At 36.5% G+C, this 15852-nt stretch overlaps 1 long non-coding RNA gene across 1 annotated transcript; it reads left to right on the top strand.

Moving 5' to 3' along the window:
* The first annotated feature begins 6017 nt into the window (after positions 1-6017).
* LOC143636080 (uncharacterized) lies at positions 6018-15531 on the top strand. Its single transcript, XR_013154183.1, has 2 exons — positions 6018-6884; positions 15097-15531. It is a non-coding gene; the product is annotated as an uncharacterized LOC143636080 (long non-coding RNA).
* The last annotated feature ends 321 nt before the right edge of the window (positions 15532-15852 follow it).

Raw genomic sequence — 15852 nt, 5'->3', positions numbered from 1 at the left:
TTTTACTTGTCTAACTCATTTATATGAAAATAGTTCATTTTTAGGGTTTTTATACACCAGTCAGCTCGCTTAAGCGAACTTCACCGGTTTACGCGTTTTAACTTTAAAAGTTTGATAATTAGCACAAATAATTATCCGTTTACTCTCGGATCTTGAAATTTTGCACAAATCACTTTTTAACAGTGGGGAATTTTATAAAAATATTTCCAGAATTAATTCTTATATTTAAAATTTATTTATCTATTTTTAAACACCATTTAAACACTAAATATGTCGTAAATACCAAACGATCTTAGAAAAATCCCAAATTTTTCCTGGATGTCCCCTGCCATCCACATAGTCCCCTGTAATTTTTCCAGAACCAAAATCTTCTTTTACATGCCATTTTTACTAAAACCGAGCTAGAACACCCTAGAACTCGTTTAACCGAAAAGCCTACTTAGACTTCTCCAACTGAACTCAAATTTTGTGTGTGACTTATACATGATATAAAAAGCTTATCTGCAATTTTCCAGAATTTTTCATGATATTTAACTATTTTTCACCATTTTTGGCCAAAACCGAGCATTAAATTCACCAAATATTCATCCTTTATCCAAAAATTACCAAATATTCACAGAACTCATATTTTCATGTGTTTAACACCTCTGTAAAATTTCATGACCTAACTCTAAAGCATCAACAATCTGTCCAAATTTCCCAAAACCGAACATAACCGAATATACCTTTCGTTTTCCGCCACTACAAGCTACAAACTCGTCTTTCCGCCTTATCTACCACTAAATACAGAGCCTACAAACAACATACCACAATACCAAGCAAGTTACACTCACGATCAAGCCATTTCTCTCATGGTTACGGTTATGATACGAAAACAAAGATTTAACCCGTAACAATTCGTTTTTGATTCGTTTAACTCCTTTCTTGGACCAAGATCCCTTGTATAACCCGTATACATCACTTGAGCACGCAAGAATCGGTTTTCATCTTAGAAACCTCATTTTCTTGCAAACAAACTCAAGAAACAAAGGTGGAAACGTAAATAACTCGACTTTTTACCTCGGTTTTCTTGACACAAGTCTCGGTTTTTGATCAAAGTGTGGAGAGGATTGATGGATGATGCCATGGCTTGTTGTAAAAAAAGAAATGAGGGGGTTATACCCTCACTTATTCCGATCGGGATTTAGGAGGGGTGGGGTGGGACCCACTTCTCCAATCTTAGCCACATGTTTGGATTTCGGAAATCCGGATAATGTTTTGGATAATCTGGTTCAGTTCGTTTTTCGGTTAAATGTTTAACTCGGCTTAAAACGAGGCTAAAACGGTCGTTTTTCGGCTTAAAAATGAAATTTATATAAAACTGATTTAAAAACTTCAAAAACTTAAACCATGACTTCCATTACCTTAAAACGTCATATTATTAGTTATTACGCATCTTTTTCGGCTTGATCGATCGTCTCTTGCTCGGTTTGGTATTAAAGGTTTCGTTTAACGTACCGACGTACTATTAAATCGAAATCCTTTTTCTGTGCTTTAATCCACTTATCCCGAAGCTTTAATACTTCGTAACATCACTAAATATCATATATCTCGTCTATAATTGAACCATCGATTCATTCGAGTTTCAATAACTATCGATCGTTTGATCGCATATTCAATACGGTGAATTTTATATTCACGTACAATCAATACAATGAACCATGTATTCTCGTATAATTACCATGGTAACTCATGTACCCGACATTACATATGACGTAACTAACGTCTACCGATTAGGGTATACCTGGTTTCGTCGGAATCGTTACATGCTATATCACTAGTTGATCCAAGAATCACCAATTTGATTATGATGTTTTGAGAGCGTTTTAGAAAAATAAAATGTATATGTGTGTGATGTGATATGGACGGCCAAAATGAAGAAAAGAAAGTTTTAACCTTCATTGTTATTTACTCATCATTACACCTTCATTTACACCCTCATTAAGTCATCATCAATTTGACTAAACTTTAGATAACTTTATTTTATTTAATTTGTGACTTGTTACATTTTATTATAAACATTTCCTAGTAATCATATGTTATGCACTTCTCTTTTGTTACTTATCATGTAATATATTATATGCTATGTTATTTAATTGTTCAATCTCTTACAACATATGGGTATGCAACAACTAATCATGTAACTTCTTAAGCATGTAACACAATTACGTCTATCACATATAATACATGTAACATATCATGTGTGACAAATTATTATAACATATAGAATGTGTGACAAGTTTGTTATTCTATTTATCAATAACTAGTCACCCTCACTTAGGTCACCAACGACACGACTACCTCAATGTATGCATTCATGACACTACATGTATAAGAGTTCCTTAACTTAGTTAACATAACTAACGGAGTTTACTGACACAGTCAACAAGATTTAACTGGGTTTAGTTAATGGAGTTAACTTGAAAATGCCGGGTGTCACATCATCCCCTTGTTGAAAGAATTTTCGTCCCGAAAATTGATATGCTACTAAGTACACCAGTCGACTTTCGTCTATATGTTTGATCTTAGTAAATTCAGTAGACTTCATGTCTATATGTTTGTTCACTGTACTTTCAGTACGTCAGTAGACTTTCAGTCTATATGTTTGTTCACTGTACATTTAGTTCGTTAGTAGACTTTCAGTCTATATGCTTGTGCACTAATATCTAGGCAGTGTTACTCGTATTTAAGCAAAATTTTCCATTTGCCACATCATCCCCTTGTTGAAAGAAATTTCGTACTCCAAATTTAATTATGATATACGGAAACTATAACCATAGTTTCTTGATAGTATAAGCGTCTGAACGCTTGACAGAATAAACAAATAGGAAGTGCTGAGACTAACGATTTTAATGTTGTTGGGACCAAACAAGATTCTATTATTCATTTGATTAGAGATATAAAAATAAACCGAAGGGTTTGTCATACGAATATCTGATCAATTTTTGTAAAAGTTGATGCATTCAACTACGAATTTTTAAGAGTTTAGGGAAACCATTTTGATATAAACATCCATTTGTAAAGAAATGGCAAAATTTCAAAAGTAGTAAGGGGTTGTGCCTCAATAGTTCAATCTCATTTCCAGATAAGCTTAGTAATAGCTACGCCTACCACTGCGGAAGAGATACAAATGTTAAGGATTTCCCGAATAAGGCTTATATAGCTCAAGGAGATGGTGGTTCATAAAGATGAATTTGTATATAAGAGCTTCATTTACCGATCAAGTCAGGCTATCAAACGAAGAATACTAATACATCTCGTTTCCTATTTTGGTCCATATGGTAATTTGAGTTCATGGAACTCAATAATGAGGAAGTTTGTATTAGGTTACAACATCCAAAAGATGTTGTTCATAAGATTCGGATCACTATTATGCTGATTAGCCAAGGTTGAGTTTCCTCTATTCCACATGAGGAATCATTAAGAAAATATACTACGTGCCCAATTTAACTATGATTTAGAAGTCCTTTGACTTTAGCTTAAACTATGGCAGCTAGCGCTCTTTTAATCAGGGAGGTATGGTTTATCGAATTAGATCGTTACTCAACATAGTTAAGGTAGTGAAGTTTCGTGAAACGATTGTGTTCAACATAAATTTTGAGGTTGATGGCGTGGACACAAAGGATTGGTGTCCCAAAACAAAGAAAGTGTTGATGAAATTGCTCGTACCAGAATTTCCATCAAAGTAATTTGGTTAAACTCAAAATTTCTCCACTTCTAAGATCACGGGATTTGGAGATACCAAAGGAGTTACTTTAAGTGATCGAAGTGAAAAAAAAAAAACAAGGTGAGTGTCAAATGCATTCGTTGAAAATTGATGCTTTATCAAGGTTTAAAAATAGGACGAGTTCCACTCCTAAACAGTGGAGTTAACCTTCCGGAAGGGTAAAATGCCATTTGAACCAAACAAGTCGGTGTTATAATCATTTTAACTGAACGCAGTCTAAAATTAGGTATAATTTTGAATATTCAGGAAATATCAAACACTTGCCATATTTGAAATTGAAAGAAATGGTCAAAGGTTAGTTTCTTTCCTCTTTATTTTTAATACCCATGATTATAGAGGATTGTGCATTTCCAGTCAAACGAATTATGATTACCCCAAATGGTGTTGCATCTGATAGGAGTTCGGTATAAATTAATAATGGAGATCATAGAAAATAGCTCCCATCTTCAATGAGGTTTTCTGATTGTTTGAAACAAGTCAGACGCCTTCTTATTTTTGTATTTGTCTGGCCTCAAAGGACATGATAAGGTTTTAGCCTAAAAGTATGTCGCTATCACTGAGAATGAGAGACGTTGTTCAACGTTAATGACGTTTAACCAAATGCATAATGCATATCCAATGGGTTATTTAATTGAGACTGGCCTTAACTAGTTCCAGGTATCGAAAGAAAAGACGGCATCAACTAGCTCGGTCAGCAGGTTTAGTCATTAGATCAGATGGGCAGCTAATGTATCTCATGTAGGAATACTAATCATCAGTCACAATGACACAACTTCCCCTGCCCTCCGCTCTAGCGGGCATTGTGGTTCAAGTCCAACATAGAACAAGGCATATTTAGAAAATATCTCTCCTAACGTGAGCGGATCGTTTATAGGTTTTAAGGTAGCTCTTATCTCCACCACTTTGGTGCGAATACCGATTCTGGTTAAAGAGAATATAACTATGCTCATGGTAGGAAAGTCGGTTAGTGATATCCACAACATCAACATACCGTTAGCGTTTATATATAGGGTGCACCGTAGCTAACTCACCACACTAATAGCACATCTTCGGTGGTTCTCATTACCAATCCTAACAAAACTGTATCTTCCTAGTGTCAAGTGTAACTGGTAATTTCTCTTCTCCACTTTAGGAAAGAAAAGATGAGTATATGTTTTCCATCTAAGATAGACCAATATGAATCCATATAAATACTTGGATGGATGGTTACTTGTCGTTCCTTGCGAGTTACAGATTTGAGGAGGGTTTTGATGATGAATGGTCGTTCACCAACTGACATGACTTATTCACGTTAACTATTTGGTCCTTATTCGTGCGGTATAGGGTACCATGGAAATAGAAATACGTTGTTTCTTAAACTTTGTTCCTATGTACAAATAGAAGTCATAATGAGGACACGGTTGTTCGGGTTTCATTCAAATTAAGGCTTGTCACGGTCGAAGTTATTATCGGAGGTTGATCGTCTATTGGATAGTATGTCCATCACTTTGTTGTTTATTTACTAGAAGAAAGTTCAACCATATGTCTTGTCAAGGCCATACTCGCTGTTCTATTGAAGTTTAGGTTTAGTATTTATCACATCGTTATGTGCATGCAAATTGATGGCATTAGCAGGTTCGAGCTTGTAATGAAGTCAAATGGGAAGAAATCAATTTAGTTTTCTTCACGAGGGAATTCAATAATACTTAGGCTATTCGGGGTTTCACTCAAACTAGGAAGAGTCAGTGCTGGAGGATTGTATCAAAAACCTATTTATTGTTACTATAGGCACATAAGATGAGTTACACCATCAGCCTTCACATACGATCAAGGCGTCACTTCAGACGATTAAGAATCATTGCTCTGGGGCCAATAACTTTCAAGGAAAAGTTGCATAGGGAATTCCCCAATCGTTAGGGAGTTGTCTTTAGAGCTATGGGTCGAGAGGAAGATTCAACGCTTTTTGAAGGGTTACATAACTAAATTACTGATTTCCATGAGAGTTGAGGTAGGACCATACTAGTAGCTAGTTCACGGGGTCAAGATGAGGCGAGTGATTAAAATTGTTTTTGAGAATGTTAGCCAAAGAGGGGTGTTAAAGAAGATATATCTCAAAGAGTTTTGTTATAGGGTTACGGTTCCATCCGTGCATAAGGTATTCCAATTTACAAGAGGTTCTTAAAACTTCGCATATACACTTGGGTTAGAGGTCTTGCCATGAAACGCTATAGAGGTTTGAATTCAGATTATTTTCATAAAAGGTTTGGAAAAGATATCTTAAGCTTGCCAAAATAACTTGCATATTGGTAACTAAAACATCAAATTTTATGAGGATCCATCTTCAATCGGCTAGTCGCTTCTACCGGTTATAGAACATATTATACAATTTCTACTAGTGTTGGACGAGTTAAGAGAGCTTCCAAGAATGGTGGAAACTTAGGTTTGAGATTCACGGACTATGACCGCACTATAGGATTCATCAGGATTCATATGCACCATAAATTATTATTAAGTGTGCACCCAAAATAATAATTCGGTTAACACGATTAGTCCAATTCCTCCCACCATGTGTCAAGTTGTCCCATAGTTTGGATTGCCAAGTACAAAATGATACTAATCATGAAAATGTGAGAAAAAAGACTTTTTATTGATCGTACATATATTAGTTCAGAGTTTCACCCAAAACTTTGGTTGGGAATAGATTATCCGAGTATTCACTCGAGTCGAACACACTAAGAGTTCAGCTTTACAGATGGCAGAAGAATACATGTTTGTGAAGCAAACATGCAATCTAAGTATGACTTAGACATAAGCTAGTAATAAAGTGAAGTAAGCATTTTTTTCCCTCTAAGTCAGAATAGACTTTAAGTGTACCATAAGCAAGATGTTTTCAGTTGAACAGTCAATCTACTCTTCCAGCAGCATCCACTAATGAAATGAGGGCGTGGCTCAGGAATGAAAATTATGGCATCTCAATGCCAATGAATTTCTATAAAAAAATGCCTTCAGGAGTCTTCCTCAAAGAGGTGTGTCTCACCCGAGACTCAAGTTTGGAGTGGAGTATGGCTAGCAAGTTTAGGATACTCAAGATGGTAGATAGATAAGAGACTCACTTCCGACATACCCAACTCTTGAAGAGGTTATACTCGTTTGGTGTTGCCCGTGCAAGGGCCTGAGATGACTCATCATTTTGGAGTATGGCATCTCACGTCGGAACCTTCACCCATTCTCACATCATTGGAGCCGAGGAAATACCGGCTTGAATATAGCAACGAAGTAAGCATATTCAAGTGTACCATAAGCAAGATGTTTATGGCATCCACTAATGAAATGAGGGCGTGGCTCAGGAATGAAAATTATGGCATCTCAATGCCAATGAATTTCTATAAAAAAATGCCTTCAGGAGTCTTCCTCAAAGAGGTGTGTCTCACCCGAGACTCAAGTTTGGAGTGGAGTATGGCTAGCAAGTTTAGGATACTCAAGATGGTAGATAGATAAGAGACTCACTTCCGACATACCCACTTGAGCACATCTTCAATGAGGTTTTCTGAAAGTTATTGGTCAAACGTGACAACAAGAGCGGTGTGCTCCTTATCCGAGGATAATGTTGTGGATGATGTCGACAACTCGTATGGCATTATAAAGTTAAGTGGTTATGTACTAACATACTACGTACCCCAAGTATAGAATAAATGTGTATGCAAATGCATGATTAATATGCTTGTCACAAATGAGTGCAGAAGCTAAGTGCGAAATCAATGCGGTGGGAATACGACGCGTACATATGCAGTGCATGCATGAATGAAATGTATGTCTGGGTTTGTAAGTGTTAAAACTGACACAAATCTTTGAAAACAGTTATAGACTGGTTTTTGAAAACAAACCTAGTTCACTATAACCAATGGCTTTGATACCAATCTGTCACACCCTCAATTTTCGACTAACGGGGTTTTACCGTGGGGCGCGTGACATAACAGGATCTTGCCATGTGTCATAAAGAACAACCAATTTATAATTGAAAATATTTAAATATTATTACTCATCATAAATGAGGTAAGTACATTTACAATAAAGTTGTTACATTTGCGGAAGCGTATAATTTATGAAAAAACACTTAAAAACCCAGAGTGCGTGTCAAGACGCCCAGACACAACATTTCATTAAAGACTCCCAGCATAATTCGATGCTTAGTGGGATCCATGTATCTTAGACTCATTTCAACTTCGCACGTGCACCTTAAACATCTGAGAAAGACATGCTAAAACGGGTCAACACAACGGTTGGTGAGTTCAAGGGTTTGAGTTTGAAAACAAGTTTGTTAAAAAAAACCATTTAGTAAGTAAGCGTTGTAAGTAATAAAGCATGGATAATGTATGCATTAGTAATACAGCTATTTAATTACGGTAGCAATCATGTTACATTAGTGTGAGTTCCATTGTGACCGAGGCTGACTTGTTCGTTTGTTTGCCACCCATGGAGTCTAATATAAGACTAGTGCATATTGCGTTCCTAGTAAATGAAACGCCCGGCGACTCCCTCAACCGAGAGCCCCGAGGGGGTTCGTCAAACCCAGTAGTACTACCTTTCTTTACCGAGCCAATGTACAATTGTTAAGGGGCCAATGTGCATGGGGGACTTCAGTTTAAGTTCACTATGTACACATGAGGTATTAAAAAGTCTACAATTATCCAAAAAGTTTGTATGTTGCATGCTTTCCCCCCAAAAGGAGTAAGTAAAAAGTTGGGTAGTGAAACTCACCTCGAATGCGGTTCAAACTGAAAGTCAACCGATTAAGTCAAAGTTGTTCTAGTGCCTAAATCGTACAAGCGCTATAAGTATTCGCTAAGTGATTCATAGAACCCTTAGTATGCAAACAATTCCCTTGTTTATTTGAAGTTTGAATTTTTTGAAGACTTTTGCCAAAGTTTGACTTTTTTTGACTTTGACCAAAGTTTGACTTTCGTTTGACTTTTAATGAAAAGGTCCAAGTTGTTGACCGTTGACTAAAAAGTCCATGTCTCGATAACCGAAGACTAAAATTTGAGTTTTATTGACCGTTGACCAAAATGTTGACATTTGACCGAAATGTTGACCGACGGTTCAAAAGGTTGACCGTCGACCCGTTGGTGACTTTTTACCAATATTCTAGACTTCGAATAATTACATGATGTTCCTTGTCACAAATTAACAACAATCTAGTAATGTGCACTTAGCCACCTTTCATACAATCATATGACTAAGTCTAACTTCTACCACTTTCAACACTTCACATGTAAGACTAACCACTTAGTCGAATAGTTCTAAGTTGACCCATGAAGTCAAAATTCAATTTACCACAATCAATCTATTACAAATTACAATTATTTTTACTAACCAATATGTTGATCATCCTTAACAAGTTTTCAATCATCAAAACTGATTTTTCCAACCAACCAAAATTTGTGATTAAACTACCAAATAATTCACACATATTCTATCAGGCATTAGGTATAACATATATTTTTCTTAAAATTTTCCAACTCACAAAAATATACAGAATATTCACACTCTACAACATAACCTAATTTCAGTCTCTATTTTGACACAGCAATACAAAATTATTTGAAAAAAATTATATATTTTTCCAATTGATACAAGACCAATTGGATTAGATTCATACATAAATTTATAACATTCCAGAAGTGGAATCACCCACATATCTATTTTAAATCTCATGTTATATAATTTACAACACAGCTCAGAAAATTTCTCTTTCAATCAGGATTGCAACCCGATTTGGTTAATTAATAAACACTAGTCAAACAAAGTCCAAAAATTATGATTCTTGAATTTTTGAAAACTAGATTCAATGTACTTAATCATAGTATAAAAAATCAATCATAAATACCAACTTATCATCAAGTTATTCAATCTACAATCTAAAACACAGAATCTGTCAACAAGCAGATTCAAACCAAAAGTCAGAAAAATCATGATTCTTATATCCTTATGATCTTTAATCATCAAGGAGCTATTTTCTATAACAAAATCTCGTGTATTTCATCATTTTACTGATTTATAAAATAATATTTATGTACAAAAGGTTTCCATATTTTCTTTTATGACAAGACACACAATTTCTTTTAAAACCATCAAACTTGATCATATTTTAATTTCTTATGATTTCATGTGCTTGGATACTCAATCCCACAATCCCAAATCAAAGAAACATAAACAAAATAGATATTAACATACTTACCTACTTGCTTGATCAATGCTATATCACTAGTTGATCCAAGAATCACCAATTTGATTATGATGTTTTGAGAGTGTTTTAGAAAAATAAAATGTATATGTGTGTGATGTGATATGGACGGCCAAAATGAAGAAAAGAAAGTTTTAACCTTCATTGTTATTTACTCATCGATCCAAGAATCACCAATTTGATTATGATGTTTTGAGAGTGTTTTAGAAAAATAAAATGTGTATGTGTGTGATGTGATATGGACGGCCAAAATGAAGAAAAGAAAGTTTTAACCTTCATTGTTATTTACTCATCATTACACCTTCATTTACACCCTCATTAAGTCATCATCAATTTGACTAAACTTTTGATAACTTTATTTTATTTAATTTGTGACTTGTTACATTTTATTATAAACACTTCCTAGCAATCATATGTTATGCACTTCTCTTTTGTTACTTATCATGTAATATATTATATGCTATGTTATTTAATTGTTCAATCTCTTACAACATATGGGTATGCAACAACTAATCATGTATCATCTTAAGCATGTAACACAATTACATTTATCACATATAATATATGTAATATATCATGTGTGACAAATTTATTATAACATATAGCATGTGTGACAAGTTTATTATTCTAGTTATTAATAACTAGTCACCCTCACTTAGGTCACCAACGACAAGACTAACTCAATGTATGCATACATGACACTACATGTATAAGAGTTCGTTAACTTAGTTAACAGAACTAACGGAGTTTACTGACACAGTCAACAGGATTTAACTGGGTTTAGTTAACGGAGTTAACTTGAAAATGCCGGGTGTCACACATATGGACCTCTTTGGTCTAGTTCATGTTCTGAGTCTCTCTTGCAGCTCTGATTGTCTCGTTATTACTGATGACTACTCACTTTTTACTTAAGTGTTTTTCTTGTCAAATAAGAGTGAAACTATAGAACTGATCAAGAGGTTCGTGGTGCTTATGGAGAATCAGCTTAACCTGAAGTTGAAGGGCATTCGTTGCGACAATTGTAAACAATTCAAGAATGCTTCGTTGAATTATTTTTGTTCAAAAAAGGGAGGGGTGCTTCGTAAGTACAGTTCAGCTCGGACACCGCACCAGAATGGTGTGGCTGAAGGAGAAAAATGACTCTTATCGAGGAGGCAAGGACCATGTTGTGTGATCTTAAATTGCCATTATTCTTCTGGGCAGAAGCTATAAATACGGCATGCTATGTTCAGAATCGGGTGATAGTCTACAAGTCCATTTTAGAGCTTTTGGTTGCCCATGTACTCTACATGGGAGAAATCGGTAATGGGAGATCTACTTATATGGCATGAAATCGGTAATGGGAGATCTACTTCAGTTTGGTATGATAAATGGGATGATTTATGTCCTTTAAGTGATTATATTAACCCGAGAGCAATACATGGGGCTGGTTTGACTTTAAAGACCTGTGTCAATGATGTTGTTCATCATAATAACTGGGGATGGCCGCCTGATTGGATTTCGAGATTCCCAATTCTTTCGAACTTAAAGGAGGTGAGTATTTATCCGGAAAAAAAGGGACAAGATCGTGGTAATGGATGAGAATGAGACTTCAACGAATATCTCGGCTTCAGGAATATGGCAACTTCTTCGAATACCGGCTGATAAAGTTTCTTGGATGCATGTTGTTTGGTTCTCTCAATGTGTTCCAAAACACTCCTTTATGTTGTGGATTGTGCTTCATGATAGATTAAGCACGCAGAATCGTGTAATGGGGTGGAAAATTGGTGGGTATCCAAATCATAACCTGTATTGCTGCCTTTTATGTAATGGAGAGCCGGATTCTCGAAATCATCTCTTCTTTGAGTGTAAGTTCTCTTCTGAGGTTTGGAGTATTGTCAAAATGAAAGGTAAGTTTCAGGGGTGCATGAATGGTTGGGCGAATATTCTTCAATATGTGTCTCAATTTGGAATGTCCAACTCTATTGATAATGTTATTAATCGGCTGTTACTTGGGGCTTCGGTTTACGTAATTTGGAAGGAACGAAATAACCGGCTTTTCAGGAACTCTTTGAAGACTCCAAAGATTGTTGCTGACGAAATCATTAAGGGTACTCGCCTAAAGCTAATGACACTAAAGTTCAAGATTTCTGAACGGGTCAATCAGGTTCTCGAAGATTGGCATTTTCCGAGAGGAGTTTCCCACCAAATTGATGATAATGGTTGATTTGTTTTTGTTATGTCTGTTTCTTTGGTTCTTGTGTAGGCTTTAGCAGTGTTTACCATTGTTTGGTGGTTTTGGTTTTGCTTACTCTTGTATGGCATGTCATACATGAGAACTAATATGGCACTTTGTCATATTACTTGTACTTTGTTGGTTGTGTGGAATGAATTTAACCGGGTAAAACCCTTTACCAAAAAAAAAAATGTACTCTACTGAATCTTGAGTATACTCCAAAATTTGGTGCCAAAGCTGATGACTGTTATTTTGTTGGTTATGCTCGTCATACTGCCTACAGAGTCTACAATAAGTCAATCAAGCAGATTTTATAAAAATATGATGTTCGTTGATTGGAAGAGAACGAGACTGATGCCCGTGTTGGTCCTGACTGGCTATTCGATTTCAATGAACTCTTCGAACCGTTCAATGTGCTTCCGGTTACTAACACAGAAACTTCAAATGGTGCTACCGTAGATGCTGAGAAGGAAGATCTACATGTCGTGTCTCATATATCTCCAGTGTTGGATGATGATCTCTCAGAATCTCTTGATATCACTCCACCTGTGTCTGAACGTCAATCAGAAGATGTTACTGAAACTGTGTCCTCACCAATCTCTTCAGAAAAGACTCCAATTGTTGAGGGGGAGAGTCATATTCGTCAAATTTTCGGGAGCACTTTGATTCCCGATGTTATTCTGAATGAATATGTCGCCAGCACCTCGTACTCACATAGTACGGTGACCTCTGGATGGAAGAATTCTCTCACTGGAGTTGATGAAAATATGTCAAACCTACCCTCTACCGGCGTTTTCCCGAACAATCAATTCTATCAAAAAATCAGCGAAATCACCCAATTGAGAACGTCATTGGTTCTCTAGAAACAGGCGTGTCCACCAGAAGTCAGACAGGACACATAAACAGCTGCTTGTTTTTCTTGTTTTATTTCTCAAATTGAGTCAGAAACCGGTGGAAATGGCTCTTCAAGAACCAAGCTGGGTGGATCCTATGCATGAAGAGTTAAATCAGTTTCATAAATTGAAGGTATGGAGATTGGTTGAGCTGCCAGTGGGAAAGAAAGTTCTAGACACGAGATGGGTTTTCCGAAACAAGCAAGATGACACAGGAGTTATTGTTAGAAACAAGGCACGGTTCGTCATTCGTGGTTTTCGACAGGTTGAAGGTTTAGATTACACTGACGTTTATGCTCCAATAGCTAGACTTGAGGCCATTCGATTTTTCTGGCTTATGCGTCATTCATGGGTTTCACAGTGTATCAGATGGATGTTAAGACCGCGTTTCTGTATGGCGAAGTTAAAGAAGAGATTTATGTGGATCAGCCACCGGGGTTTGTAGAGTCTAAGAATCCCACTCATGTCTACAAGTTATATAAAGCGTTGTATGGGCTTCATCAGGCTCCTCGGGCATGGTATGCTATGTTGACGGCTCATATTCTAGGTCATGGTTATAAAAGAGGAACCATTGATCAAACTTTGTTCCTTAGTGACAACGTTTTTGGGGTTGCAGGTTCGTCAGAGTTTTACGAGAATTTTGCTGCATCAAGGAAAGTATGTTGAAGACATGCTAGCTAAATTTGAATTTCAAGATTCCAAGAATGCTACCACTCCTATGGCGGAAAGGCCTCACATGTCCTCTGATCCTGAAGGAAGTCCCGTCGATCAAACGTACTATAGATCGATGATTGGGTCCCTGATGTATCTCACCACCAGTCAGTCATCCTGATATCATGCTCGCTGTCTGCCAATGTGTCCGCTTCCAGGCTAACCCTAAACTTTCTCATTTAATTGCTGCTATACTTTCTCAAAGACCGAAGTTAGGTCTTTGGTATCCCAAAAACTGAGATTTTGATCTTTATGCTTTTGCTGATAGCAATTATGGTGGAGATGACATAGACAGGAAATCCACATCTGCCGGCTGCCAGTTTTTAGGCGATCGTCTCATCTCCTGGCAATGCAAGAAGCAACAAACAGTATCTACATCAACTGCCGAGGCTGAATATGTTGTTGCGTCAGCTTGCTGTTCACAGGTTATCTGGATACAAAATCAACTGCTGGATTACGGTTTGGAATTTCTTGACACTCCTATCTTTTGTGATAATGATGCTGCTATCGCAATCATTAAGAATCCGGTTCAACACTCAAAAACCAATCAAATCGATATTAAAATACATTTTATTCGCGACTATTACGGCCGGAAATTGATTCATCTTGAGCAAGTTCACACTGATAATAACGTGGCGGACTTATTCACTAAACCGGTCGGAACAACCAAATTTAATGTGCTTGTGAGTTTTCTTAAAATGTTTCGTTTCGAGGATTGAGTCTTTCTGAGAATAAATCTGTACATATTTTATAAATTTGCACATATTAAGGGGGAGAAAAAAATTAAAATTCAAAAAGAGTGTGTGTGTTTATTAAAAAAAATTTGTGTTTTTCTTCTCAAAGGTTGCCTATTTACTCTTGCTTAAAATTATGTCGGTTGCTTCAGTTGGAAGGACATATACTTGTATATGTTTGGTCCTATGATCTATTCATAGATTCACGGGATAGCCATTCACCTAAAGATTGAAAGCATCTGGGGCGATTGCGATGTGGTTTTGTTTTCTTTTAAATTCTTTCACTTAAAATTATGTCGGAATTTATAAGTTGGAGGGACATGTATTATCAAATGTGTTTGGTCCTGTTAACCACTTGTGGACATACGGGATAGCCATTTACCTGAAAACTAAGAGTGAATGGGGTGACTGAGTTTTAAAATGGTGTCTTCTGTAATGTTGAGTCAAGAATTTGACATGATATGACTTAAGGGAGATTGAAATCTTCTCAACACTCCTCAGAAATAGCTAAGTAAGGATACCGAGAACTTCCGACATACCCAACTCTTGAAGAGGTTATACTCGTTTGGTGTTGCCCGTGCAAGGGCCTGAGATGACTCATCATTCTCGATGATGTCGTTGCTATATTCAAGCCGGTATTTCCTCGGCTCCAATGATGTGAGAATGGGTGAAGGTTCCGACGTGACAACAAGAGCGGCGTGCTCCTTATCCGAGGATAATGTTGTGGATGATGTCGACAACTCGTATGGCATTATAAAGTTAAGTGGTTATGTACTAACATACTACGTACCCCAAGTATAGAATAAATGTGTATGCAAATGCATGATTAATATGCTTGTCACAAATGAGTGCAGAAGCTAAGTGCGAAATCAATGCGGTGCGAATACGACGCGTACACATATGCAGTGCATGCATGAATGAAATGTTTGTCTGGGTTTGTAAGTGTTAGTACTGACACAAAGCTTTGAAAATGGTTATAGACTGGTTTTTGAAAACAAACCTAGTTCACTATAACCAATGGCTTTGATACCAATCTGTCACACCCTCAATTTTCGACTAACGGGGTTTTACCGTGGGGTGCGTTACATACCAGGATCTAGCCATGTGTTATAACGAACAACCAATTTATAATTGAAAATATTTAAATATTATTACTCATCATAAATGAGGTAAGTACATTTACAATAATGTTGTTACATTTGCGGAAGTGTATAATTTATGAAAAAACACTTAAAAACCCAGAGTGCGTGTCAAGACGCCCAGACATAACATTTCATTAAAGACTCCCAGCATAATTCGATGCTTAGTGG

Source organism: Bidens hawaiensis, unplaced genomic scaffold (genome assembly GCF_021521415.1).
Source record: "Bidens hawaiensis isolate Kalapana, Puna unplaced genomic scaffold, B.hawaiensis_p1.1 tig00000566_1, whole genome shotgun sequence".
Lineage (NCBI taxonomy): Eukaryota > Viridiplantae > Streptophyta > Magnoliopsida > Asterales > Asteraceae > Bidens > Bidens hawaiensis.
Note: the sequence above shows the minus strand (reverse complement) of the source record. Positions and strands in the feature narration are given on the sequence as shown.